Source organism: Saimiri boliviensis, chromosome 15 (genome assembly GCF_048565385.1).
Source record: "Saimiri boliviensis isolate mSaiBol1 chromosome 15, mSaiBol1.pri, whole genome shotgun sequence".
Classification (NCBI taxonomy): domain Eukaryota; kingdom Metazoa; phylum Chordata; class Mammalia; order Primates; family Cebidae; genus Saimiri; species Saimiri boliviensis.
In genome coordinates, this window is record NC_133463.1 from 22248632 (window position 1) to 22275122 (window position 26491).

The following is a 26491-nucleotide window of genomic DNA, read 5'->3' on the forward strand; positions in this document are numbered from 1 at the left end:
TAATTTTTGTATTTTTAGTAAAGACAGGGTTTCATCATGTTGGCAATGATGGTCTTGATTTCTTGATCTCGAGATCCTCCCACCTCGGCCTCCCAAAGTGCTGAGATTACAAGTGTGAGTCACCACGTCCAGTCGAGCCCAGGAGTTTGAGACTGCAGTGAGCTATGATCTCACGACTGCACTGTAGCCTGGGTGACGAAAACAGACCCATCTCTAAAAAAAATAAAATAAAATATTTTAAAAAATAAGAACAATGAAAAACAAAAAAAAGAAAAAAAATAAGAACAATGATGTGAGCTCATCCAGGAAAAGTTTGTAGAGAAAGCCCTTCAGTTGTCCTGCGCTGATCAGGACAGAATGAAGGAACTAACACCAATATTTTAAATTTCCCTTCCTAGGGCTCCTTTTTAAGGCTTTCAAAGCAGCTTTACTCAGCTCATATTCATCCTCCCAAGAACCCTCTATTGGACTCGTAGTATTTATACAAGAAACTTGGCCGTAGAGGGATTTAGTGACTTGTCCAAGGTCAAAGTGAGTGTTCAGCAAGTCCAGGAATCAAGTCCAGGTTTCCAGCCCTTCTGGCAGATCCCCTTTCACATACTGGAAAACATTCTTTCCCTTACCCATCCCTTGCCCTGTTCTATTCTCAGACTGTGTTGATGCCCATGCTGAAAATAGAATCTCCCTACCACTGCCAGAGCTCCTCTTGTCACTGCCGGGCAGTGGGAGAGTTACAAGAAGGTGTCAATGGCCATTCAGTTTATCTCCGGAATTGCCCCCAATTATGACTGCCAGATTTAGCAAAAACAGTAATATGAAATACCCAGTTAAATCTGAGATTCAGATAAGCAAAGAAAATTTGTTTAGGATAAGTATAGCACATGCAATATTTGAGATATACTTACACAAAATATTTGTTACTTATCTAAAATTCAAATTTAACAGGATGGGCTGGGCAGGCTCACACCTGTAATCCCAGCACTTTTGGGAGGCCGATTCATGTGGATCACCTGAGATCAGGAGTTTGAGACCAGCCTGGCCAACAAGGTGAAATCCCGTCTCTACTAATAATACAAAAATTAGCTGGCTGTGGTAGTGCACACCCGTAATCCCAGCTACTCAGAAGGCTGAGGCAGGAGAATTGCTTGAACCCAGGAGGCAGAGGTTGCAGTGAGCCAACCTCTGCCTCCTGGGTTCAAGCCAGTGCACTTCAGCCTGGGCAACAGAGTGAGAGTCCATCTCAAAAAAAAAAAAAAAAGAAAAAATGGAATGGATGTCCTGTGTTGTATCTGGCAATCCTGCCTCCCCATGCTTCCCCAAATCTGCCCTGGCACCCACACATAGGAGTACCCCAAGGACAACATCCTCACCCAGGACACGAGGAGCAACACACAGCTGTCCTTCTTTGCAAAACCTAGGAAAGTTCTTCTCAACTCATTTTGCAAAATGATTCTGCAGTCCATACCTCAGAGAATTAGGCTCCTAGGTATTTTATAAGCTTTTTTTTTTAATTACAAAGATATTTATGGATTTTTTTCAATTACAAAAGTAATATATATATAGCCGGGCACGGTGGCTCAAGCCTGTAATCCCAGCACTTTGGGAGGCTGAGGCGGGTGGATCACGAGGTCAGGAGATCGAGCCCATCCTGGTCAACATGGTGAAACCCCGTCTCTACTAAAAATACAAAAAATTAGCTGGGCATGGTGGCGCGTGCCTGTAATCCCAGCTACTCAGGAGGCTGAGGCAGGAGAATTGCCTGAACCCAGGAGGCGGAGGTTGCGGTGAGCCGAGATCGCGCCATTGCACTCCAGCCTGGGTAATGAGAGCGAAACTCCGTCTCAAAAAAAAAAAAAAAAAAAAGACTTGGAGAAGTTCAAATTGAATATGCATGGCTTGAATATGGATGGGTTTATGACTTGAAGTATGGATTGGCTTGTGACTCGCAGAAGTTCAACTTCTCTTGAGCTGTCATAAGAGTCTGACTACTGGCCGGGCGCGGTGGCTCAAGCTTGTAATCCCAGCACTTTGGGAGGCCGAGGCAGGTGGATCACGAGGTCGAGAGATCGAGATCATCCTGGTCAACATGGTGAAACCCCGTCTCTACTAAAAATACAAAAAATTAGCTGGGCATGGTGGTGCGTGCCTGTAATCCCAGCTACTCAGGAGGCTGAGGCAGGAGAATTGCCTGAACCCAGGAGGCGGAGGTTGCGGTGAGCCGAGATCGCGCCATTGCACTCCAGCCTAGGTAACAAGAGTGAAACTCCGTCTCAAAAAAAAAAAAAAAGAGTCTGACTACACAGAGACCAGCACGCTGGTGGGAAGCCAGGCAACCTGGAAAAGCCACAGGTAGGGGCTGCAGGAGGCAGACCGGTTTTTTTGTTGTTGTTGTTGTTGTTTTTCTTTTGAGACAGAGTCTTGCTGTGTTGCTCAGGCTGGAGTGCAGCAGCACAATCTCAGCTCACTGCAACCTCTGCCTCAGGGGCTCAAGCAGTTCTCATGCCTCAGCCTGAGCAACATGATGAAATCCCATCTCTACCAAAAATATAAAAATTAGGTAAGCTAGTGCCAGGCACGGTGGCTCACACCTGTAATCCCAGCACTTTGGGAGGCTGAGGCGGGTGGATCACGAGGTCAAGAGATCGAGACCATCCTGGTCAACATGGTGAAACCCCGTCTCTACTAAAAATACAAAAATTAGCTGGGCATGGTTGTGCGTGCCTTTAGTCCCAGCTACTCAGGAGGCTGAGGCAGGAGAATTGCCTGAACCCAGGAGGCGGAGGTTGCAGTGAGCTGAGATCGCGCCATTGCACTCCAGCCTGGGTAACGAGCGAAACTCCGCCTAAAAAAAAAAAAAAAAAAAATTAGGTAAGCTAGTGGCACATGCCTGTGGTTCCAGCTACTTGGGAGGCTGAAGCAGAAGGATCACTTGAACCCAGGATATCAAGGCTGCAGTGAGCCATGATTGTGCCAATGCACTCCAGCCTGGGCAACAAAATGAGACCCTTTCTTTTTCTTTTTTTTTTTTGAGAGAGAGTTTCGCTCTTGTTACCCAGGCTGGAGTGCAATAGCGCGATCTTGGCTCACCGCAACCTCTGCCTCCTGGGTTCAGGCAATTCTCCTGCCTCAGCCTCCTGAGTAGCTGGGATTACAGGCACGCACAACCATGCCCAGCTAATTTTTTTTTTTTTTTTTTTTTTTTTTTTTTTGTATTTTTAGTAGAGACGGGGTTTCACCATGTTGACCAGGTTGGTCTTGATCTCTCGACCTCGTGATCCACCCGCCTTGGCCTCCCAAAGTGCTGGGATTACAGGCTTGGGCCACCGCGCCCGACCTAACCCTTTCTCAAAAAAAAAAAAAAAGAAGAAAAGAAAAGAAAAATCTTGCCAGGCGCTGTGGCTCACGCCTGCAATCCCAGCTCTTAGGGAGGCAGAGGCGAGAGGATAGCTTGAGCCCAGGAGTTCGAGACCTGCCTGGGCAATATAGCAAGACCCCGTTCTCCATAAAAAGGAAAAAAAAAAAAAGAAAGAAAAATCTTTCCATTTGATTAAACAATAGTGTCTTTGACAATAATAACTGAAATAGCTATTACTAAGTATTGACCTTGTTTCTTTTTTTTTCTTTTTTTTTTTTTTTTTTTTTTTTTTTTTGTTTTGAGATGGAGTTTTGCTCTTGTTACCCAGGCTGGAGTGCAATGGCGCGATCTCGTCTCATTGCAACCTCCGCCTCCTGGGTTCAGGCAATTCTCCTGCCTCAGCCTCCTGAGTAGCTGGGATTACAGGCACACGCCACCATGCCCAGCTAATTTTTGGTATTTTTAGTAGAGACGGGGTTTCACCATGTTGACCAGGATGGTCTCGATCTCTCAATCTCGTGATCCACCCGCCTCGGCCTCCCAAAGTGCTGGGATTACAGGCTTGAGCCACCGCGCCCGGCTTTTTTTTTTTTTTTTTTTTTTTGAGGCAGGGTCTCACTCTGTCATCCAGGATGGAGTGCAGTGGCAAGAGCTCGGCTCACTTTAGTCCCCAACTCCTGGTTTCAAACAATCCTCATGCCTCAGCCTTCCAAGGAGCTGGGATTACAGATGCACGCCACCACATGTGGCTAGCTTTTGTATTTCTACTAAAGAAGGGGTTTTACCACATTGCCCCGGCTGGTCTTGAACTCCTGAGTTCAAGTGAATCATCTGCCTCAGCCTCCCAAAGTGCTAGGATTTAAGCATGAGCTACGGCGCCCAGCCAGTATTTAACCTGTTTCTGTTTATTATCATAAAGAAAGCTGCAACAATAATCCTTATATACTCATCTTTGCATTTAGATGAAAATATAAGGATAATATTTTTTCCTTAAAATGAACTCCTGGCCAGGCTCAGTAGCTCACGCCTGTAATCCCAACATTTTGGGAGTCCAAGGCAGGCGGATCACAAGGTTAGGCGTTCAAGACCAGCCTGGCCAAGATGGTGAAACCCAGTCTCTACTAAAAACACAGAAAATTAGCCAGGCATGGTGGCAGGTGCCTGTAATTCCAGCTACTCAAGAGGCTGAGGCAGAGAATTGCTTGAACCCGGGAGGTGGAGGTTACAGTGAGCTAAGATGGGGCCACTGCACTCCAGCCTGGACAACAGAGTAAGACTCTGTCTCAAAAAAAAAAAAAAAGATTAAAAGTTTTGCGTAATTTGTAAAGCTTTTGATACACAAAAACTTTTCTCCAAAAACAGCTCTGCTTTTTATTAATAGGCTAAATTATTTTACGCTGCCCACAACAGTGTATGATTGCTCATGTTTTCACATTCTCACTAGCAAGAGATATAATGATCATTTTAAATTTCACCAATTTTATGAACAAAAATGACAATTCAGCTGGACATAGTGGCTCACACCTCTAATCCCAACACTTTGAGAGGCCAAGACAGCAGGATGGCTTGAGCCTGGGACTTCCCAACCAGCCTGGGTAAGACAGTGAGTCCCTCACTCCAGCCTGGGCAACAGAGCGCAACTCCATCTGAAAAAAAAAATGACATCCAGTCTCTAAAAAAAAAAAAAAAAAGGCCGGGCGCAGTGGCTCAAGCCTGTAATCCCAGCACTTTGGGAGGCCGAGGCGGGTGGATCACGAGGTCGAGAGATCGAGACCATCCTGGTCATCATGGTGAAACCCCGTCTCTACTAAAAATACAAAAGCTGAGGCAGGAGAATTGCTTGAACCCAGGAGGCGGAGGTTGCGGTGAGCCGAGATCGCGCCATTGCACTCCAGCCTGGGTAACAAGAGCGAAACTCCGTCTCAAAAAAAAAAAAAAAAGGCCGGGCTCGGTGGCTCACGCCTGTAATCCCAGCACTTTGGGAGGCTGAGGTGGGTGGATCACGAGGTCAAGAGATCGAGACCATTCTGGTCAACATGGTGAAACCCCGTCTCTACTGAAAAATACAAAAATTAGCTGGGCATGGTGGCGCGTGCCTGTAATCCCAGCTACTCAGGAGGCTGAGGCAGGAGAATTGCCTGAACCCAGGAGGCGGAGGTTGCGGTGAGCCGAGATCGCGCCATTGCACTCCAGCCTGGGTAACAAGAGCGAAACTCCGTCTCAAAAAAAAAAAAAAAAAAAAAAAAGACAATTCATTGTTATCAGGTGAACACTGCTTACCCATTTGTTAGCCATTTTTGTTCCTTTTTTTGGCACGAATTGCTTCATCCTTTCCTTTGCCTATTTTCCTATTGGAAGAGTTGTCATCTCCTCGTGATTTGTAAAAGCAATTGCATTATCAATTATAACAATTCTTCCATATATGTAGAAAAACTGTTTAAGTTGGTCATCTGGCTTTTATTGAATTTCAAATATCAAATATATTTAAAAGCTAAAATAGCATCTGTGAAATTCAGTATTATTGCATGTGTTCTTGGCTATGCCCTAAAATGTCAGCTTATTATCCGTAAAGGTATATTTATTGATGTTTATCAAGAATAGGAGTTGGGCCAGGCGCGGTGTCTCAAGACTGTAATCCCAGCACTTTGGGAGGCTGAAGCGGGTGGATCACGAGGTCAAGAGATCGAGACCATCCTGGTCAACATGGTGAAACCCCATCTCTACTAAAAATATAAAACATTAGCTGGGCATGGTGGCGCGTGCCTGTAATCCCAGCTACTCAGGAGGTTGAGGCAGGAGAATTGCCTGAACCCAGGAGGCAGAGGTTGTGGTGAGCCGAGATCATGCCATTGCATTCCAGCCTGGGTAACAAGAGCAAAACTCCATCTCAAAAAAAAAAAAAAAAGAATAGGAGTTGGCTGGGCACAGTGGTTCATGCCCGTAATCCAAGTGCTTTGAGAGGCTGAGGCGGGCACATGACGAGGTCAGGAGTTTGAGACCAGCCTGGTCAACATGGTGAAATCCCATCTCTGCTAAAAATACAAAAAAATTAGCCAGGCATGATGGCAGGCGCCTGTAATCCCAGCTACTTTGGAGGCTGAAACAGGAGAATGGCTAGAACCCCAGGGACAGAAGTTCCAGTGAGCCAAGATCACACCACTGCACTCCAGCCTGTGCAACAGAGCAAGAATCTGTCTCAAAAGAAAAAAAAAGAATAGGAATAGAGGCAGGCGAGGTAGCTTACACCTGTAATCCCAGCATTTTGGGAGGCTGAGGCAGGCAGATCTTGTGAGGTCAGGACTTTGAGACCAGCCCGGCCAAAATGGTGAAACCCCTGCCTCAACTAAAAAAACAAACATTAGCTGAGTGAGGTGGTGCGCACCTGTAATTGCAGCTACTCGGGAGACTGAGGCAAGAGAATCACTTGAACCCAGGAGGCAGAGGTTGCAGTGAGCTGAGATTGCACCAGAGCAAGACTCTATCTCAAAAAAAAGAGAGAGAAAGAAAAGAAGCGCAGCACTCCAGCTGAAACAAAAGGGGAGGTGGTAAAGAGCACTTAATAATAATAACTATTTTTATTCTATGTATTATATATTGCAAAATATTGTAATTGTTACCTTTATGTTATATATAGAATGTATTATAATATTGACATCTATATTATAGATGTGATATATGTTCATTGTATTTAAAATAGTATATGTATTAAATATACATTTCGTTTGTTTTTGAGACGAAGTCTCACTGTTTGCCCAGGCTGGCATGCAATGGTGTGATCTTGGCTGACTCCAACTACCACCTCCCGGGTTCAAGCTAATTCTTCTGCTTCAGCCTCCCAAGTTGCTGGGATTACAGGTGCCTGCCACCACACCCAGCTAATTTTTTTTTTTAAAGATGGGGTTTCACCATGATGGCCAGGCTGGTCTTGAACTCCTGACCTCAGGGGATCCACACAACTCGGCCTCCCAAAGTGCTAGGATTACAGGCGTGAGTCACTGCTCCCAGCCTTTTATTTTATTTTATTTTTTTTCTGAGACGAAGCATTGTTCTTGTTGCCCAGGCTGGAGTGCAATGGTGTGATCTCGGCTCACTGCAGCCTCTGCCTCCCAAATCAAGTGATTTTCCTGCCTCAGCCTCCTGAGTAGCTGGTCACCCACCATCATGCCCTGCCAATTTTTTTGTTGTTGTTGTTTTCTTAGTAGAGACGGGGATTTTGCCATGCTGACCAGGCTGGTCTCAACCTCCTGACCTCACGGTCCACCCACCTCAGCCTCCCAAACTGCTGGGATTACAGACATGAGCCACTGCACCCGGCCAATTTTTGTCTTTTTAGTAGAGATGAGGATTCACAATGTTGGCCAGATTGGTCTCAAACTCCTGACCTCAGGTGATCCACCCACCTCAGCTTCCCAAAATACTGGGATTACAGGTGTGAGTCACCATGCCTGGCCTAAATATATTATTATATTTAATATAATAATTCTTATAATAATAACTAACATTTATTCGGCAACTTTTTTTTGGAGACAGGGTCTCACTCTGTCGCCCAGGCTGGAGTTCAGTGGTGCGATCTTGGCTCACTGCAACCTCCACCTCCCAGGTTCAAGTGATTCTCCTGCCTCAGCCTCCCAAATAGCTGGGATTACAGACACCTGCCACCACGTCCAGCTAATTTTTGTATTTTTAGTAGAGGTGGGATTTCACTGTGTTGGCCAGGCTGATCTCAAATTCCTGACTTCATGATCTGCCTGCCTCAGCCTCCTAAAGTGCTGGAATTACAAGTGTGAGCCAACGCACCCGGCCCATTTACTGAGTATTTTACTATGCACTTTATATGCATTTTGTCATATAGTTCTCCCAGTAATCCTTTAGAAGTTACTATTAATAGTTCCAATTTATAGTTAAGGAAGTGAGGCCTCATAGAGGCCCAATGACTAGTAAATGCTATCAATGGAGGCCCGGTCTCACGCTCAGCCTGAGCGCTCAAGCACTAAACATTACCACCTCCCTGAACAACTTGCCCAACTTCCGCCAACCTCATCTTCCGTACTTGGTCTTTTGAACATGAAATGACATCATGCACATGTGGTACTTACACAGGCCTGGTGTACAATAAACACACGCTCCGCAGAAGCATGGAGTCACCCTAACCATCTTCATCATCACCACACGGCCTCTAACACACCTCAAGAACTGCCACAGCAAATCAATGCACCTTCCTACACCCGTGGACATTTTTTCCTAATCAGGCCTCACCAGGAAATTGTAATACTGCAGATATACCGTGTATCTCTGTATGTACTGTGGCTCTTTGGAATCCACAAACCATTGTGACATCTGTTGAATATCTGTGATGTTTTCCTCCCTTCTATCCCCAGAATTAATTCCCGCCTCTTAAGTATGTTGCCCCCGCCACCCTCTCAAGCCTCCTTCCTAAGAAGGCTTGGTCTATGTTACCTGGAAATCCTCTGGTGGGCCTGTCTTCCACGTCTTCAAGACTCACACCCCAATGTGGTTCCTCTGTACAACACTGCCTATGCAAGCCACATGCAGATGTAGGACCATCCACTTAAAACCCAGCCTCGGCTGGGTGTGGTGGCTCACACCTGTAATCCCAGCACTTTGGGAGGCCAAGCCAGGTGGATCACCTGAGGTCAGGAGTTCAAGACCAGCCTGGACAACATGGTGAAACCCTGTCTCTACTAAAAATACAAAAATTAGCTGGATGTGGTGGCGTGCCTGTAGTCTCAGCTACGTGGGAGGCCAAGACAGGAGAATTGCTTGAACCCAGGAGGCAGAGGTTGCAGCGAGCCAAGATTGGGCCCCTGCACTCCAGCCTGGGTAACAGAGTGAGTCTCCATCTCAAAAAAAAAAAAAAAAAAAAAAAAAAAAAAAAAAAAAAAAAAAAAAACAGCCTCAATTCAGACATGTAAAACCTCCACAAGAACAAACATACAAATTAAGGCAATTCGTTCTTTTTTTTTTTTTTTTTTTTTGAGACGGAGTTTCGCTCTTGTTACCCAGGCTGGAGTGCAATGGCTCGATCTCGGCTCACCGCAACCTCCGCCTCCTGGGTTCAGGCAATTCTCCTGCCTCAGCCTCCTGAGTAGCTGGGATTACAGGCACGCGCCACCATGCCCAGCTAATTTTTTGTATTTTTAGTAGAGACGGGGTTTCACCATGTTGACCAGGATGGTCTCGATCTCTCGACCTCGTGATCCACCCGCCTCGGCCTCCCAAAGTGCTGGGATTACAGGCTTGAGCCACCGCGCCCGGCCTTTTTTTTTTTTTTTTTTTTTTTTTCTGAGACGGGAGATCACTCCAGGCTGGAGTGCAGTCATGTGATTTCAGCTCAATGAAGACTTGACCTCTTGGGATCAAGTGATTCTCTGACCTCAGCCTCCTGAGTAGCTGGGCCTACAGATGCGCACCACCATGGTACAGACACATGCCAGCATGGCTGGCTAATTATTGTATTTTTTGTAGAGATGGAGTTTCACCATGTTGTCCAGGCTGGTATCGAACTCTGAGGCTCAAGCAATCCTCTCACTTCAATCTCCCAAAGTGCTGGGATTACAAGCTTGAGCCACCACACCCAGCCTTTCCTTCACTTTGAAAGAGAAAGGAATTATAATTGATGCCAGGCAAGGTGGCTCATGCCTATAGTCCCAGCCACTCCAGAGGCTAAGGTGAGACTATTGCTTGGACCCAGGAGTTAGAACCCAGCCTGGGCAACATAGTGAGACCCCATCACTGATTATTTTTAAAAGATGAGCCTGGACAAATGATCTTGTCTGGGTTAAATCAACATGAACTTCCATGTGTTTTACCCACCGTTAGATGATATATCATCAATCAAATGATGAAAACTGATTCAGAAGTGATGCTGCATAATAGCTTAGAGTTATTAAATCATTGACTTATGAGTTTTGTGCACTCCCTGCAAGACCACAAAATTTTCAGCATTCTACATTTTGATTTAAATAATCTAATTATCTGCTCAAGGTCAGAAAGATCCTGTGTTCACTAACGGGTCTTTGCTGAGTATTAAGAAATAAAAATGATCATTTAGCAACTAGGAAAGAGGATAATCCATTGCTGAAAATAGTGTCCTCAATCAGCTTGGAAGGTTTACTATGGAAGAAAATGTACCCAGGCAAACGTCCAGTGACTTACCACCTCGCCAGAATAGTCCTCCTCCTGATGTGTTTTGGACTGCATTCTTTTTATACCAAACACAACCCTGCCTCACCCTCAAATTCCTTCTAGTGAATTATGCTTTGGTAGCATGACTTCAGTCTACAAAGAGGACATATTAAAAGAAATAACCACATGGCACTGATATTTATCACAAGAACGCTGTGGAGAATGTTGGTCACTGCGCAATACGACGTCCTCTGCTAGACAGCAGAAATTATCTTTGGTTTCAGCCTAGGTATAGTCGTACTTCCCCTTAGCAGCCAGTTTATTTTTAGATCCACACCATGAACCGTAGATTCTTGACATTTGCAGATTTGATCTTTGCATGTTCAACTGCTCAAAAGGGACATGTCAGTTGTTTACCTCACAAGCACTGTAAAGCCAGCAGGGTATGATATGAAACTCTTGCTAATGAGTGAGCCTGACACCCAGTGCATGTTAGGACAGCTTTGCTGTTCACTGGCACATGCTGAGGACTGTTATTGTTCTTTGACACGCTGTCCTGTCTGATCACACGGTCCTCCTCGGGCTGCCTGCTAAAAAGCTCAAAGGGAGGCATTTGTTTGTTTGTTTGATTGTTTTGTTTTGATTTGTTGTTGTTGTTGTTGTAGACAGAGTCTCACTCTGCCACCCAGGCTGGAGTGCAGTGGCACTATCTCGGCTCACTGCAACCTCTGCCTCCTGGGTTCAAGCGATTCTCTGCTTCAGCCTCCTGAGTAGCTGGGATTACAAGCGCCCACCACCACGCCCGGCTGATTTTTGTATTTTCAGTATTTCACCGTGTTGGCCAGGCTGGTCTCAAACTCCTGACCTCGTGATCCACCTGCCTGAGCCTCCCAAAGTGCTGGGGTTACAGGCGTGAGCCACCATGCCCGGCTCTCAAAGGGAGTTTTATGCCCTCCCTCTGAATGTACTTTCTGCACTCTAACCTCATTCTTCGTAAAGATTCCATCCCAATGCAAATAAGTTTAGAGTTCCCAGGTGCCCTTCCCAAGGGGCCAGTGGTCTGCACAGTGTCACTTCACTGCGAACAAGGTCACCTGGGAGCTAGGCTCAGCAACAGGGCAAAACAGGGTCCTGCTCAGAGCCACCTCACTACCAGAAATGCTCGCTTCATGGGAAGAGCTCCGTCTTGGTGGAAGAGGGGGGTGAGGGGTGAGGGAAAGCAGGAGGAAGTAAACTACTTGCCTTTCTCCCACACGAGGAAAAGGGATTATCTTTCCTGACAAATGAGGGAGACGGCCGATTCCAAATGTCGAGTGCTGAGAATCACTCCTAGGTGTGTCCAGCAGAGGGCGCTCTGGTATAGGTAGAAAGAGCCACAGCGTCATCCGCTCCTGGGGAAAATCTGGCGGTTTAGGTGGCTTGCCTGGCTAGCTCCTGAACTTGGGACAACATTCTGAATGAAGCCCGAAGGAATTCAAAGGTATGCTTGCATAGAAGATGGCTTGCAATTGCCCAGAGAAATCCTTGCAGCTTCAGCAGCCTTTCCAACGAGCCACCCCTTAGAACAGTCATCAGAAACGTGTAAAATATTTCCAGCTGCAAATAATTATCTTGGGCGGCGCCGCGAAGCGCTTCGGGGGCGGTTCTCAGACTTGTGCAGCTCTTACCCTCGGACCTCAGAAGTCCGTGCGGGTGTTGGAGGCGGCGGCGGCGGCGGCGGTGATCCCATTCTTGTGGGTTAGAAGAACCCTGCAAAAATGTCTCTCTATCCAACTCTTGAAGACTTGAAGGTAGACAATGTAATTCAGGCTCAAACTGCTTTTTCTGCAAACCCTGCCAGCCCAGGAGTTTTGTCAAGCTTCTGCTCCAGTCTCTCAGGATGGAAATCTCTAACCCAAACTATATCCGGAGCTCCCTCCATACGCAGGCCGGCGTTTATATTTAATATATTTTTTTGTTTGTTTGTTTTTAAAAGACGAGGTTTCACCATGTTGGTCAGGCTGGTCTTGAACTCCTGACCTCAGGTGATCCGCCCGCCTTGGCCTCCAAAGTGCTTGGATTACACGCGTGAGCCACCACGCCCGGCCAGGCCGGCGTTTAAATGACGAAGAAATACGTGCAAATGCGGCCGTGGTTTCCGGTGCACCAATTCAGAGGTAGTTGGTAGCAAGCACTTGATTTGTATGGTGCCTCCTGTATGGTAACGATGCTGGAATTCGTAGAGCAGAAATTAAGCAAGAGATATGTGAAGTCATTTTGTGTAAGGATTAAGATGGAAAAATTGGACTCAGGCTTAAATCAATAGATCATGGTATATTTGTTCAGCTAGTCCAGGCTAATTCTCCAGCCTCATTGGCTGCTCTGAGACTTGGGGACCAAGTACTCCACAGGCGTGGTGAACACTGCAGGGTGGAGCTCTGATAGGGCGCCCAAGGTGCTCACACAGGCATCTGGAGAGAAGATTACCATGACCATTCGTGACAGGCCCTTTGAACTGACAATTACCATGCATAAAGATAGCAATGGACATGTTGGTTTTATCTTTTTAAATGGAAAAATAGGCCGGGTACAGTGGCTCACGCCTGTAATCCCAGCACTTTGGGAAGCCGAGGTGGGCGGATCACTAGGTCAGGAATTCGAGACCAGCATGGCCAATATAACCCCGTCTCTTTTTTTTTTTTTTTTTTTTTTTTTTTTTTTTTTTTTTGAGACGGAGTTTCGCTCTTGTTACCCAGGCTGGAGTGCAATGGCGCGATCTTGGCTCACCGCAACCTCCGCCTCCTGGGTTCAGGCAATTCTCCTGCCTCAGCCTCCTGAGTAGCTGGGATTACAGGCACGCACCACCACGCCCAGCTAGTTTTTTGTATTTTTAGTAGAGACGGGGTTTCACCATGTTGACCAGGATGGTCTTGATCTCTCGACCTCGTGATCCACCCGCCTCGGCCTCCCAAAGTGGGATTACAGGCTTGAGCCACCGCGCCCGGCAACCCCGTCTCTTAAAAAAATAAAAATAAAAATAGACGCCGGAAGCAGTGGCTCAAGCCTGTAATCCCAGCACTTTGGGAGGCTGAGGTGGGTGGATCACAAGGTCAAAAGATCGAGACCATCCTGGTCAACAAGGTGAAACCCCGTCTCTACTAAAAATACAAAAATTAGTTGGGCATGGTGGTGCGCGCCTGTAGTCCCAGCTACTCAGGAGGCTGAGGCAGGAGAATTGCTTGAACCCAGGAGGCAGAGGCTGCGGTGAGCTGAGATCGTGCCATTGCACTCCAGCTTGGGTAACAACAGCAAAACTCCATCGCAAAAAAAAAAAAAAAAAAAAAAAAAAAAAAAGGTAACAAGAGCGAAACTCCATCTCAAAAAAAAAAAAAGTAGGCCGGGCGAGGTGGCTGAAGCCTGTAATCCCAGCACTTTGGGAGGCCGAGGCGGGTGGATCACGAGGTCAAGAAAGAGATCAAGACCATCCTGGTAAACATGGTGAAACTCCGTCTCTATTAAAAATACAAAAAAATTAGCTGGGCATGGGGGTGCGTGCCTGTAATCCCAGCTACTCCGGAGGCTGAGACAGGAGAATTGCCTGAACCTGGGAGGCGGAGGTTGCGGTGAGCTGAGATCGCGCCATTGCACTCCAGCCTGGGTAACAAGAGTGAAACTCCGTCTCAAAAAAAAAAATAGAAAAATAGGCCTGGGGCCTGGCTCACACCTGTAACCCCATCACTTTGGGAGGCAGGAAGATCGCTAGCTCAGGAGTTTGAGCCCAGCCTGACAACATGGTGAAACCCCATCTCTACTAAAAATACAAAAATTAGCCAGGCCTGGTGGTACGCACCTGTAATTCCATCCACTCAGGAGGCTGGGGCAGGAGAATCACTTGAACCTGGGCGGCAGAGGTTTCAGTGAGCTGAGATCATACCACTGCACTCCAGCCTGAGCGACAGAGAGAGACTCCATCTCAAAAAAATAATAATAATAAATATTACCCAGGCATGGTGGCTGGCATCTGTAATCACAGCTACTTGGGAGGCTGTGGCAGGAGAATCAGTTGAACCCATGAGCTGAGATTGTGCCACTGCACTCCAACTTGGGCAACAAGAGCGAAACTCCGGCTCAAAAAAAAAAGTCTTTACTGTTAGCCCTATAGCATTTCCAGACTTGACACTAGAACCTTGTGTATCTTCAGTCCTCTGTACTACCCAACAAGGTAAATACTATTAGTCTCTCTTTGGAGATGAAAACACTAAGGGCGGTCGTCATGTATCAGATGTCATCATTGAATTTAGACCCAAATCTGTATTGAAGTCAAAAGCCTGAGCTGTTCTCATTACTCCATTCTGTCTCTCAACAGTCTCGCTGTGTTGCCCAGGCTGGAGTGCAGTGGCGGCATCTCAGCTCACTGCAACCTCAGACTACTGGGTTCAAGGGATTCTCCTGCCTCAGCCTCCCTAGTAGCTGGATACTACAGGCACGCGCCACCATGCCCAGCTAATTTTTGTATTTTTAGTAGAGACAGGGTTTCACCACATTAGCCAGGCTGGTCTCAAACTCCTGACCTCAAGTGATCCACCTGCCTCAACCTCCCAAGGTGCTGGGATTACAGGCATGAGCCATCATGCCCAGCCCATTCTGTCTCTCTCAAGTGATACTTCCTAGGAATTGTATTTCACTAAATGACAGTGTTTTGAAGAAATTAAGAGCCAAAGGAGCAAAGCCTTGGTAAATCATGGTCCTTATAGGGAAGAAGAGTCTTGTTAAAATGGTCCTGATGTCACATCCCAGAGGCACACAGCCTTCTCCATCATTCCTAGGTCTCCTAGGCTATACATTTCCCCTCAGCAAAACCACTAGTTTTGAATATTAATATTTGATATTAACATTCGAGTTTTAAATATTAATGTCGAATATTAATATTCAAAATGAGCATTAATACCGGATATTAATATTCAAATTTTGAGTGTTAATAATGTTGATTTGAATGTTAATAATGGTAATTTTCCAACTGCCTTAAATGAACGTCTAACACCTTTGTATTACTCAAAGTTAAGTGTATGATAGGAAAATGCTGAACATCTCTTTTCCACAAATCCTGTAGGTGGCACCCATGTACTGGTTTCAACTGAAAGAACGCATTGACCTTTCAGGAATCATACTAGGCACAGATGCAGCTTATGTAACGACTCCTTTTATTCTAAGTAAAAAAGAAAAAGACTACAGCCTCATTCCCTGTGCCTTCATCTGAAAATTCTCCCTTTAACAAGGCTTGTATCCACCTGGAGAGGACATAACCCATGCCCCTGCGGGAGAAGTGCCAGCTTCCAAGCATCTCTCTAAGGCCAAACAGGCGTGTGACCTTCAGCAGGCACCTGACCTCTTAGGGTCCCTAATTTCTCATCTAGAAAATGAGAAAGGTAAGGACAGCCACCATGGCTCAGGCATATAATCCCAGCACTTTGGGAGGCTGAGGTTGGTGAATCCCTTGAGGTCGGGAGTTTGAGACCAGCTAGGAGGCAATGTGGCAAAACCCCGTCTCTACTAAAAATGAAAAACATTAGCAGGGCGTAGTAGCACACACCTGTAATCCCCGCTACTCAGGAGGCTGAGGCACGAGAATGGCTTGAACCTGGGTTGAGGAGGCTGCAGTGAGCCAAGATAGCGCCACTGCACTCCAGCCTGGGTGACAGAGCAAGAATCTGTCTCTAGTAATAATAAAGTCCCTTCTTTTTTTTTTTTTTTTTTTTTTTGAGACGGAGTTTCGCTCTTGTTGCCCAGGCTGGAGTGCAATGGCGCAACCTCGGCTCACCGCAACCTCCGCCTCCTGGGTTCAGGCAATTCTCCTGCCTCAGCCTCCTTTTTTTTTTTTTTTTTTTTTTTGAGACGGAGTTTCGCTCTTGTTGCCCAGGCTGGAGTGCAATGGCGCAACCTCGGCTCACCGCAACCTCCGCCTCCTGGGTTCAGGCAATTCTCCTGCCTCAGCCTCCTGAGTAGCTGGGATTACAGGCACACGCCACCATGCCCAGCTAATTTTTAGTATTTTTAGTAGAGATGGGGTTTCACCATGTTGACCAGGATGGTCTCGATCTCTTGACCTCGTGATCCACCTGCCTCAGCCTCCCAAAGTGCTGGGATTACAGGCTTGAGCCACCGCGCCGGGCTAATAAAGTCCCTTCTAACTCATAAACTTTACTTTGTTCTCCCCCAAAACAAATCCTGAATGGTCCCTTAGTAATAAGGAACGAACTTATGAAATCAGAGTTGAAAGGGACTATGAGGGAAATCCAGCTCAAAAAGCCATTCTGCCCTCAGAAATCTACCATGTGTCTCCAAAAAAGTTGTCCACCCGGAGTCATCAGTCCATTACATCATACACCGACCCATCCTGTGTGGCTCCCAAGCCCTGGCCCTGATCCTACACCATCAGGTAAGCCTCACCCCTGTTCCAAGGGCCACGTTCAGTACTCACAGACTCAAGCGCACACATGCACACTCAATTGGTCTTTGTCCCTTTAAACTCTACTACCTGGAAGTGAGTGAAACACTTCAGATAAAGTTTAACTAAAGTGGAGTAGAACAGAACTGTCAACTTTTATTTCACATTATTAGTAAACTCCTAACCGCCTCTAACCAACTAAAACTGCTTCATCTAATATGGCAGCCACCAATCACATGTGATTACTGGGCACTGGCTATATGGCCAGTGCAACTGAGAAATTGAATTTTCAGGGTTTTTTGTTTTTGTTTTTGTTTTTTTGGATATGGAGTTTCACTCTTGTTGCCCAGGCAGGAGTGCAATGGCGTGATCTCAGCTCACTGCAACCTCCGCTTCCCGGGTTCAAGTGATTCTCCTGCCTCAGCTTCCCAAATAGCTGGGATTACAGGTGTGCGCCACCAGGCCTGGCTAAATTTTTTTGTATTTTTAGTAGAGACAGCCTTTCGCCATGTTGGCCAAGCTGGTCTCAAACGCCTCACCCTGGCAATCCACCCACCCCGGCCTCCCAAAGTGTTGAGATAACAGGCATGAGCCACACACCCAGCCAAATTTTTAGTTTTATATCATTTAAATGTAAAAACAGACAATTCAGCCGGGCGCGGTGGCTCAAGCCTGTAATCCCAGCACTTTGGGAGGCCGAGGCGGGTGGATCACGAGGTCAAGAGATCGAGACCATCCTGGTCAACATGGTGAAACACCGTCTCTACTAAAAATACAAAAAATTAGCTGGGCATGGTGGCGCGTGCCTGTAATCCCAGCTACTCAGGAGGCTGAGGCAGGAGAATTGCCTGAACCCAGGAGGCGGAGGTTGCGGTGAGCCATGATCGATCACGCCATTGCACTCCAGCCTGGATAACAAGAGCGAAAACTCCGTCTCAAAAAAAAAAAAAAAAAAAAAAAAAAGAGATCGAGACCATCCTGGTCAACATGGTGAAACCCCGTCTCTACTAAAAGTACAAAAAATTAGCTGGGCATGGTGGCGCGTGCCTGCAATCCCAGCTACTCAGGAGGCTGAGGCAGGAGAATTGCCTGAACCCAGGAGGCGGAGGTTGCGGTGAGCCGAGATCGCGCCATTGCACTCCAGCCTGGGCAACAAGAGCAAAACTCTGTCTCAAAAAAAAATAATAATAATAATAATAATAATAATAATAATAATAGTAATTTTTCTTTTTTTCTTTTTCTTTTTTTTTTTTTAGACAGAGTCTTGCTCACTCTGTTGCCCAGGCTCAAGTGCAATGGTACCATCTCGGCTCACGGCAACCTTCGCCTCCCAGGTTCAAGTGATTATGCAGCCTCAGCCTCCTGAGTAGCTGGGACCACAGGTGCATGCCACCACAGCCAGGCTGGTCTCAAACTCCTGACCTCAAGTGATCAGCCCACCTCAGCCTCCCAAAGTGCTGGAATTACAGGCATGAGCCACTGCGCTCAGCCAACAATACTAATTTTTCAAAAATTAAAAAAAAAAAAAAGGGGCCGGGCGCGGTGGCTCAAGCCTGTAATCCCAGCACTTTGGGAGGCCGAGGCGGGTGGATCACGAGGTCGAGAGATCGAGACCATCCTGGTCAACATGGTGAAACCCCGTCTCTACTAAAAATACAAAAGCTGAGGCAGGAGAATTGCTTGAACCCAGGAGGCGGAGGTTGCGGTGAGCCGAGATCACGCCATTGCACTCCAGCCTGGGTAACAAGAGCAAAACTCCGTCTCAAAAAAAAAAAAAAAAAAAGAAATCTAAAAAAAACACAAAAAATCAGCTGGGCATGGTGGTGCGTACCTGTAATCCCAGCTACTCAGGAGGAGAATTGCTTGAACCCAGGAGGCAGAGGTTGCGGTGAGCCGAGATCGTGACATTGCACTCCAGCCTGGGTAACAAGAGCGAAACTCCGTCTCAAAAAAAAAAAAAAAAAAAAAAAAGCGGGCGTGGTGGCTCAAGCCTGTAATCCCAGCACTTTGGGAGGCCGAGGAGGATGGATCATGAGGTCAAGAGATCGAGACCATCCTGGTCAACATGGTGAAACCCCGTCTCTACTAAAAAATACAAAAAATTAGCTGGGCATGGTGGCACGTGCCTGTAATCCCAGCTACTCAGGAGGCTGAGGCAGGAGAATCACCTGAACCCAGGAGGCGGAGGTTGCGGTGAGCCGAGATCGTGTCATTGCACTACAGCCTGAGTAACAAGAGTGAAACTCCGACTCAAAAAAAAATAAAAAATCTTAATGTATAAGTGCTTGTCAGTCATCAAGCACCCTAGCTTACCCACAGACACGCAAACAGAGGAAACGATATACTCCAGGAAACGTTGTAGGAAACCGAATATGATTTACACAACTCCCTCACCACTCCTGTCCTTCACCCAGCACACCATATTATTGGGGACATGATACTCTGCTACACAGTCTACACTCTAATTGAAATTACGCAAAGACAACAGTGTGATGAAGTGGTTTGAGCATAGAAGCTGCAAAGAGAGATCCATTTTCCAATCCAACTAGGAGGTTAATGATTATATGTCACTTTGAAAATCATCACCTCTTTGCTGAAATGAAAACTAAGTCCAAATGCATGTTGCTTTGTGTTGGGTCAGACCCTCTAACCTTTAGGAAGAGGTCAAGGCCTCCTTCCTTCCTGTATTCCCACTCCTACAGAGGAATTCTGATAAAGGACAAAATCTTTTCCTCCCTTCAATACAGGAGGGAAGGAGGCCTGTTACTAAATTCTACCAGATGCATAATTTAGTAACATTACTGGAGGGTAGAACTTTCCATGGGAGCAGAAACAGTGCTCAAAAGCCCTGCCATTCAATAAAACCAGTTCGAGAGCCAGGCGCGGTGGCTCATGCCTGTAATCCTAGCACTTTGGGAGGCCGAGGCAGGTGGATCATGAGGTCAAGAGATCAAGACCATCCTGGCTAACATGGTGAAACCCTGTCTCTACTAAAAATACAAAAATTAATTGGACGTGGTGGAGTGCGCCTGTAGTCCCAGCTACCCAGGAGGCTGAGGCAGGAGAATTGCTTGAACCTGGAAGGTGGAGTTGCAGTGAGCCGCGATCCCGCCACTGCACTCTAGCCTGGGCGACAGAGCAAGACTCCGTCTGAAAAAAACAACAAAAAAGAAACCAGTGCAAGAAAGAAGAGCTTTAGGGCCGGGCGCGGTGGCTCAAGCCTGTAATCCCAGCACTTTGGGAGGCCGAGGCGGGTGGATCACGAGGTCGAGAGATCAAGACCATCCTGGTCAACATGGTGAAACCCCATCTCTACTAAAAATACAAAAAACTAGCTGGGCATGGTGGCGCGTGCCTGTAATCCCAGCTACTCAGGAGGCTGAGGCAGGAGAATTGCCTGAACCCAGGAGGCCGAGGTTGCGGTGAGCCGAGATCGCGCCATTGCAGTCCAGCCTGGGTAACAAGAGCAAAACTCCGTCTCAAAAAAAAAGAAGAGGCCGGGCGCGGTGGCTCACACCTATAATCCCAGCACTTTGGGAGGCCGAGGCGGGTGGATCACGAGGTCACGAGACCAAGACCATCCTGGTCAACATGGTGAAACCCCGTCTCTACTAAAAATACAAAAACTACCTGGGCATGGTGGCGTACGCCTGTAATCCCAGCTACTCGGAAGGCTGAGGCAGGAGAATTGCCTGAACCCAGGAGGCGGAGGTTGCGGTGAGCCGAGATCGCGCCATTGCACTCCAGCCTGGGTAACAAGAGTGAAACTCCCTCTCAAAAAAAAAAAAAGAAAAGCTTTAGGGACCTTCCAGCTTGTGAGGTGCTCTCACCTCTAACAGGCCCAGCAGGACCCCCGTGGGGCCCAGGTCGGCGGAAGCAAGCCCAGAACAGATAGATTCCAGCTAGTTCTTCTCTGGGCCTTGAGACAGGAGGAAGACAGTCTGAGGTTTCCATGCTGTCCCGGAAGCTTCTTAGCAGCAGAAACCTGACAGAGGTTTGAGACAACCGTTTAGCGAGAATTGAAAAGAAGAATATTGCCTGCAGGCACCAACATCTCAGTAGAGGCTGAAATAGGGGCTTGGGCTGTGGGAATACCGAAACCTGCTTCCCAACACAAGGGCCTTTCTGGAACCAGGCAGGGGTCCACTGTAGCAAAGGGTAGCATCGTGGGGTGGGGTGGGCTGATTTCCCATCTCGGTTCAGCTTTACACCAGCTGTGTGACCTTGAGCCTCAGCTGCCACATCTATAAAATGGGAGACAATAATAGTATCCACGTCAGAGGGGTGAGACTGAAAATGCTTGAAGCACAGAAAGAGATCAGCAGGAAGTCAGCCGCAAAGTAAGTGCTCCCTGGATATTGGCCATTATGATTCCAATGAAGCTTTTAAAGCTGTGGTTAGAACACACCAATGTGGTGTCAGCCTGATCAGGGCCCTGGATTCATATTATAAAGACCTACATGGAGCCTTAGAAAGGTGAGCATTAGACAAAGAACACCTGGGGCAGTCCCCTGAGAGAATAGTTAATAACTGAGGAAGCTTCTGGGTAAGGAGTTATTCGTCCCATTAGCACCCACCTCCACCCCCAGCAGCAGCAGCAGATCAGAACCCAGAATGAAATAAACACTAGGCTCAGTGTTAACAAACGTACAAGAAAATGAAAAAGAGGCTGGGCGTGGTGGCTCACGTCTGTAATCCCAGCACTTTGGGAGGCTGATGCCGGTGGATCACCTGAGGTCAGAAGTTCAAGACCAGCTTGGCCAACATGGTGAAACCCGTCTCTACAAAAATTTGCTGGGCATAGTGGTGGCGCCTGTAATCCCAGCTACTAGGGAGGCCAAGGCGGGAGAATTGTTTGAACCCGGGAGGCAGCGGTTGCAGTGAGCTGAGATTGTGCCACTGCTCTCTAGCCTGGTAAAGAGGGAAACTCCATCTCAAAAAAAAAACAAAAAAACAAAAAAAAACACTGAATGAATTCCAAAGTCTATAACTCCTGCTTTGGGGAAGAGGATTTTTCAGGTGCAATTCAAACTGGAAGTTGCTCTGTGCTAGTATTTGAAAGTTGAGCAGTATTCCCATTGCATCCCCCCCCCACCAGCACCTGGCTCAGGGGAATTCTGAGAGAGATCACGTGAGACAGCTGCAGAGAGTGGAGCCAGGCGAAACCCTCCCAGGATGAAGCAGGGACTTCCAAAAGTGAGCACACCTCAACTCTTCAGAGCTCTGAGCAACTGCAGAGAGAAATGGTTGGTATTCATCCGGTGCCTACCATCACGGAGCTGCAGAGAAAGAGCCAGTAAAGAACCAGGGCAGCCACAGGGTTCTGGGTGTGACTGACAAAGACATCTCCTGAAGCCGGGCGCGGTGGCTCAAGCCTGTAATCCCAGCACTTTGGGAGGCCGAGGCGGGTGGATCACGAGGTCGAGAAATCGAGACCATCCTGGTCAACATGGTGAAACCCCGTCTCTACTAAAAACACAAAAAATTAGCTGGGCATGGTGGCAGGTGCCTGTAGTCCCAGCTACTCAGGAGGCTGAGGCAGGAGAATTGCTTGAACCCAGGAGGCGGAGGTTGCGGTGAGCCGAGATCGTGCCATTGCACTCCAGCCTGGGTAACAAGAGCAAAACTCCGTCTCAAATAAAAAAAAAAAAAAAAATACAAAAAAAAAATTAGCTGGGCATGGTGGCGCGTGCCTGTAATCCCAGCTACTCAGGAGGCTGAGGCAGGAGAATTGCCTGAACCCAGGAGGCGGAGGTTGCGGTGAGCCGAGATCGCGCCATTGCACTCCAGCCTGGGTAACAAGAGCAAAAAAACTCCGTCTCAAAAAAAAAAAAAAAAAAAAAAAAAAAGACATCTCCTGACATGCCCAGTCTAGGGCCCCACAGCTACCTCAAGATGAATTAAGGCTTAATGCCAAAGCCGCACAACATGGTGTTTGTGATATACATATTCACGCTTAAGCCAGTAGTTTCAGAAAACAAGTCTCACTTCATTGTGTAATTCAGACATTCTCAAAGAACACTTTTTTTTTTCAGATGGAGTCTCTCGGTCGCCCAGGCTGGAGTGCAATGGCACTTGTGCTTGGCTCACTGCAACCTCCAGTTCCCAGGTTCAAGGGATTCTCCTGCCTCAGCCACCTGAGTAGCTGGGATTACAGTGCCCACCACCGAGCCCTCCTTATTTTTGTATTTGTAGTAGAAACAGAGTTTGGCCATGTTGGCCAGGCTGGTCTCGAACTCCTGACCTCAGGTGATTCACCCGCCTCCGCCTCCTAAAGTGCTGGGATAATAGTTGTGAGCCACCACCGTGGCCTCAAAGAACACTTTTGATGTTATTCTAAGGTCCTGAATTAAAGAACCTCTTCAGATGTTGATAAAGTTAAGTCTCATTAAAACAGACATCCAGGCACTTTGGAGGCCAAGGCGGGCAGATCACCTGAGGTTGGGAGTTCAAGACCAGCCTGACCAACATGGTGAAACCCCCGTCACTTAAAAAAAAAAAAAAAAAAAAAAAAAAAAACAGACATCCAGACTGGGCAGGCGCAGTGGCTCATGCCTGTAATCACAGAACTTTGGGAGGCCAAGGCAGGCAGATCACCTGAGGTCGGGAGTTCGAGACCAGCCTGGCCAACATGGTGAAACCCAATCTCTACTAAATACGAAAAATTAGCTGGGCATGGTGGCGCATGCCTGTAATCCCAGCTGCTTGGGAGGCTGAGGCCGAAGAATGGCTTCAACTCGGGAGGCAGACATGCAGTGAGCCAAGATTGTACCATTGCACTCCAGAATGGGCAACAAGAGCGAAACTCTGTCTCAAAAAAAAAAAAAAAAAAAAAAAAAAAAAAAACCAGGGAGCCTGATGTGGGGGCTTACACCTGTAATCCCAGCACTTTGGGAGGCCGAGGTAGGTGGATCACAAGATCAGATCAAGACCATCCTGGTTAATATGGTGAAACCCAGTCTTTTAAAAATAAAAAAGCAGGCATGGTTCAGTGGCTCACACCTGCAATCCCAGCACTTTAGGAGGCCAAGATCACTTGAGGTCAGCAGTTCGAGACCAGCCTGGCCAATATGGTAAAACCCCATCTCTACTAAAAATACAGTAATTAGCCGGGTGCGGTGGCTCAAGCCTGTAATCCCAGCACTTTGGGAGGCCGAGGCGGGTGGATCACGAGGTCAAAAGATCGAGACCATCCTGGTCAACATGGTGAAACCCCGTCTCTACTAAAAATACAAAAAATTAGCTGAGCGTGGTGGTGCGTGCCTGTAATCCCAGCTACTCAGGAGGCTGAGGCAGGAGAATTGCCTGAACCCAGGAGGCGGAGGTTGCAGTGGGCTGAGATTGCGCCATTGCAGTCCAGCCTGGGTAACAAAAGCGAAATTCTGTCACAAAAAAAAAAAAAAAAAAAAAAGATGGGGTTTCACCATATTGGTCAGGTTGGTCTTGAACTCCTGACCTCAGGTAATCCGCCACCTCAGCCTCCCAAAATGCTGGGATTACGAGCATGAGCCACCGCACCTGGTGACTCTCTCAAAAAAAAAAAAAAGGCCGGGCGCGGTGGCTCAAGCCTGTAATCCCAGCACTTTGGGAGGCCGAGGCGGGTGGATCACGAGGTCGAGAGATCGAGACCATCCTGGTCAACATGGTGAAACCCCGTCTCTACTAAAAATACAAAAAATTAGCTGGGCATGGTGGCGCGTGCCTGTAATCCCAGCTACTCAGGAGGCTGAGGCAGGAGAATTGCCTGAGCCCAGGAGGCAGAGGTTGCGGTGAGCCGAGATCACGCCATTGCACTCCAGCCTGGGTAACAAGAGCGAAACTCCGTCTCAAAAAAAAAAAAAAAAAGCCAGACATACAGAGTTCCAGAGTCCAGGTGCCCCCTTCACAGTGGTGCCTTCCTACTATCCATCTGGGGGTGTTACACACTTTCCTTTCATGCCAGGTTGTTTTAACTGTGCAACTTTACTCATCTACAGTATATGTGATAAAGAGCAAAGGGTCTGCATGTATTCCTCATGAATGTCACATTTTTCTACATTTAATTTTTTGTTTTTTTGTTCTTTTTTGAGATAGGGTCTCACTCTGTCACCCAGGCTGGAATGCAGTGGCATGATCTTGGCTCACTGCAGCCCTGACCTCCTGTGCTAAGGTGATCCTCCCACCTAAGCCTCCAGAGTAGCTGGGACCACAGACGTGTACCACCACACCCAGCTAATATTTTTTATTATTATTTATAAAGATTGGGGTCTCGGGGCCGGGCATGGTGGCTCAAGCCTGTAATCCCAGCACTTTGGGAGGCCCAGGCGGGTGGATCACGAGGTCGAGAGTTCGAGACCATCCTGGTCGACATGGTGAAACCCCATCTCTACTAAAAATACAAAAAATCAGCTGGGCATGGTGGCGTGTGCCTGTAATCCCAGCTGCTCGGGAGGCTGAGGCAGGAGAATTGCCTGAACCCAGGAGGCGGAGGTTGCAGTGAGCCGAGATGGTGCCATTGCACTCCAGCCTGGGTAACAAGAGCGAAACTCCGTCTCAAAAAAAAAACAAAAACAAAAGATTGGGGTCTCACTATGTTGCGCAGGCTGTCTCAAACTCCTGGGCTCAAGGGATCCTCCCACCTCTGCCTCCCCCAAATGCTGGGATTACAGGCATAAGCCACAGTGACTGGCGTACTTAATTTTTTTTCTTTTTTTTTCTTATTTTTTTGAGATAGAGTCTCACTCTGTTGCCAGGCTGGAGTGCAGTGGCACAATCCCGGCTCAGTGAAACCTCTGCCTCCTGGGTTCTGGTGATTCTTCTGCCTCAGTTTCCCAAGTAGCTGGGACTACAGGCCCACACCACCATGCCCAGCTAATTTTTGATTTTTTTTTTTTTTTTTTTTTTTTTTTTTTGAGACTAAGTTTCGATGTTGTTACCCAGACTGGAGTGCAATGGCACGATCTCGGCTCACCGCAACCTCCACCTCCTGGGTTCAAGCAATTCTCCTGCCTCAGCCTACCGAGTAGCTGGGACTACAGGCACGCACCACCATGCCCAACTAATTTTTGTATTTTTAGTAGAGAAGGGGTTTCACCTTGTTGACCAGGATGGTCTCAATCTCTTGAGCTCATGATCCACCTGCCTCGGCCTCCCAAAGTGCTGGGATATAGGTGTGAGCCACCGCGCCCGGCCATTTTTGAATTTTTTAGTAGAAACAGGGTTTCACCATGTTGGCCAGGATGGTCTTCATCTCTTGACCTTGTGATCCAACTGCCTCAGCCTCCCAAAATGCTGAGATTACAGGCATGAGCCACTGCGCCTGGCCAAATTTTTAAGTACACAGTGTTTGCCTCATTCCATATCAACATTTTGTCAAATTAAATGAGCAATCTGCCTACAGAAAGGCAGAGAGAAGGGAGCAGTCACATATGCAGAAGGGAATGTACCTCTAGAATATAGTTTCTCTTTGCCTTACAGCTCCTGGTTTCCTCCATAATTCTGTGCAAGAGACATTTCCTAAGAGCTTTAAAAGCTTGAAGTTTGGTAAATTAGACAGTATTGTCTTTCTCCTTTGGAAGAAGAAATTA

At 47.3% G+C, this 26491-nt stretch overlaps 1 pseudogene; it reads left to right on the forward strand.

The window, feature by feature from the left end:
- Positions 1-12258: 12258 nt before the first annotated feature.
- The window catches only part of LOC101041412 (syntenin-1-like), a 69851-nt pseudogene continuing 55618 nt past the window's right edge, over positions 12259-26491 (forward strand).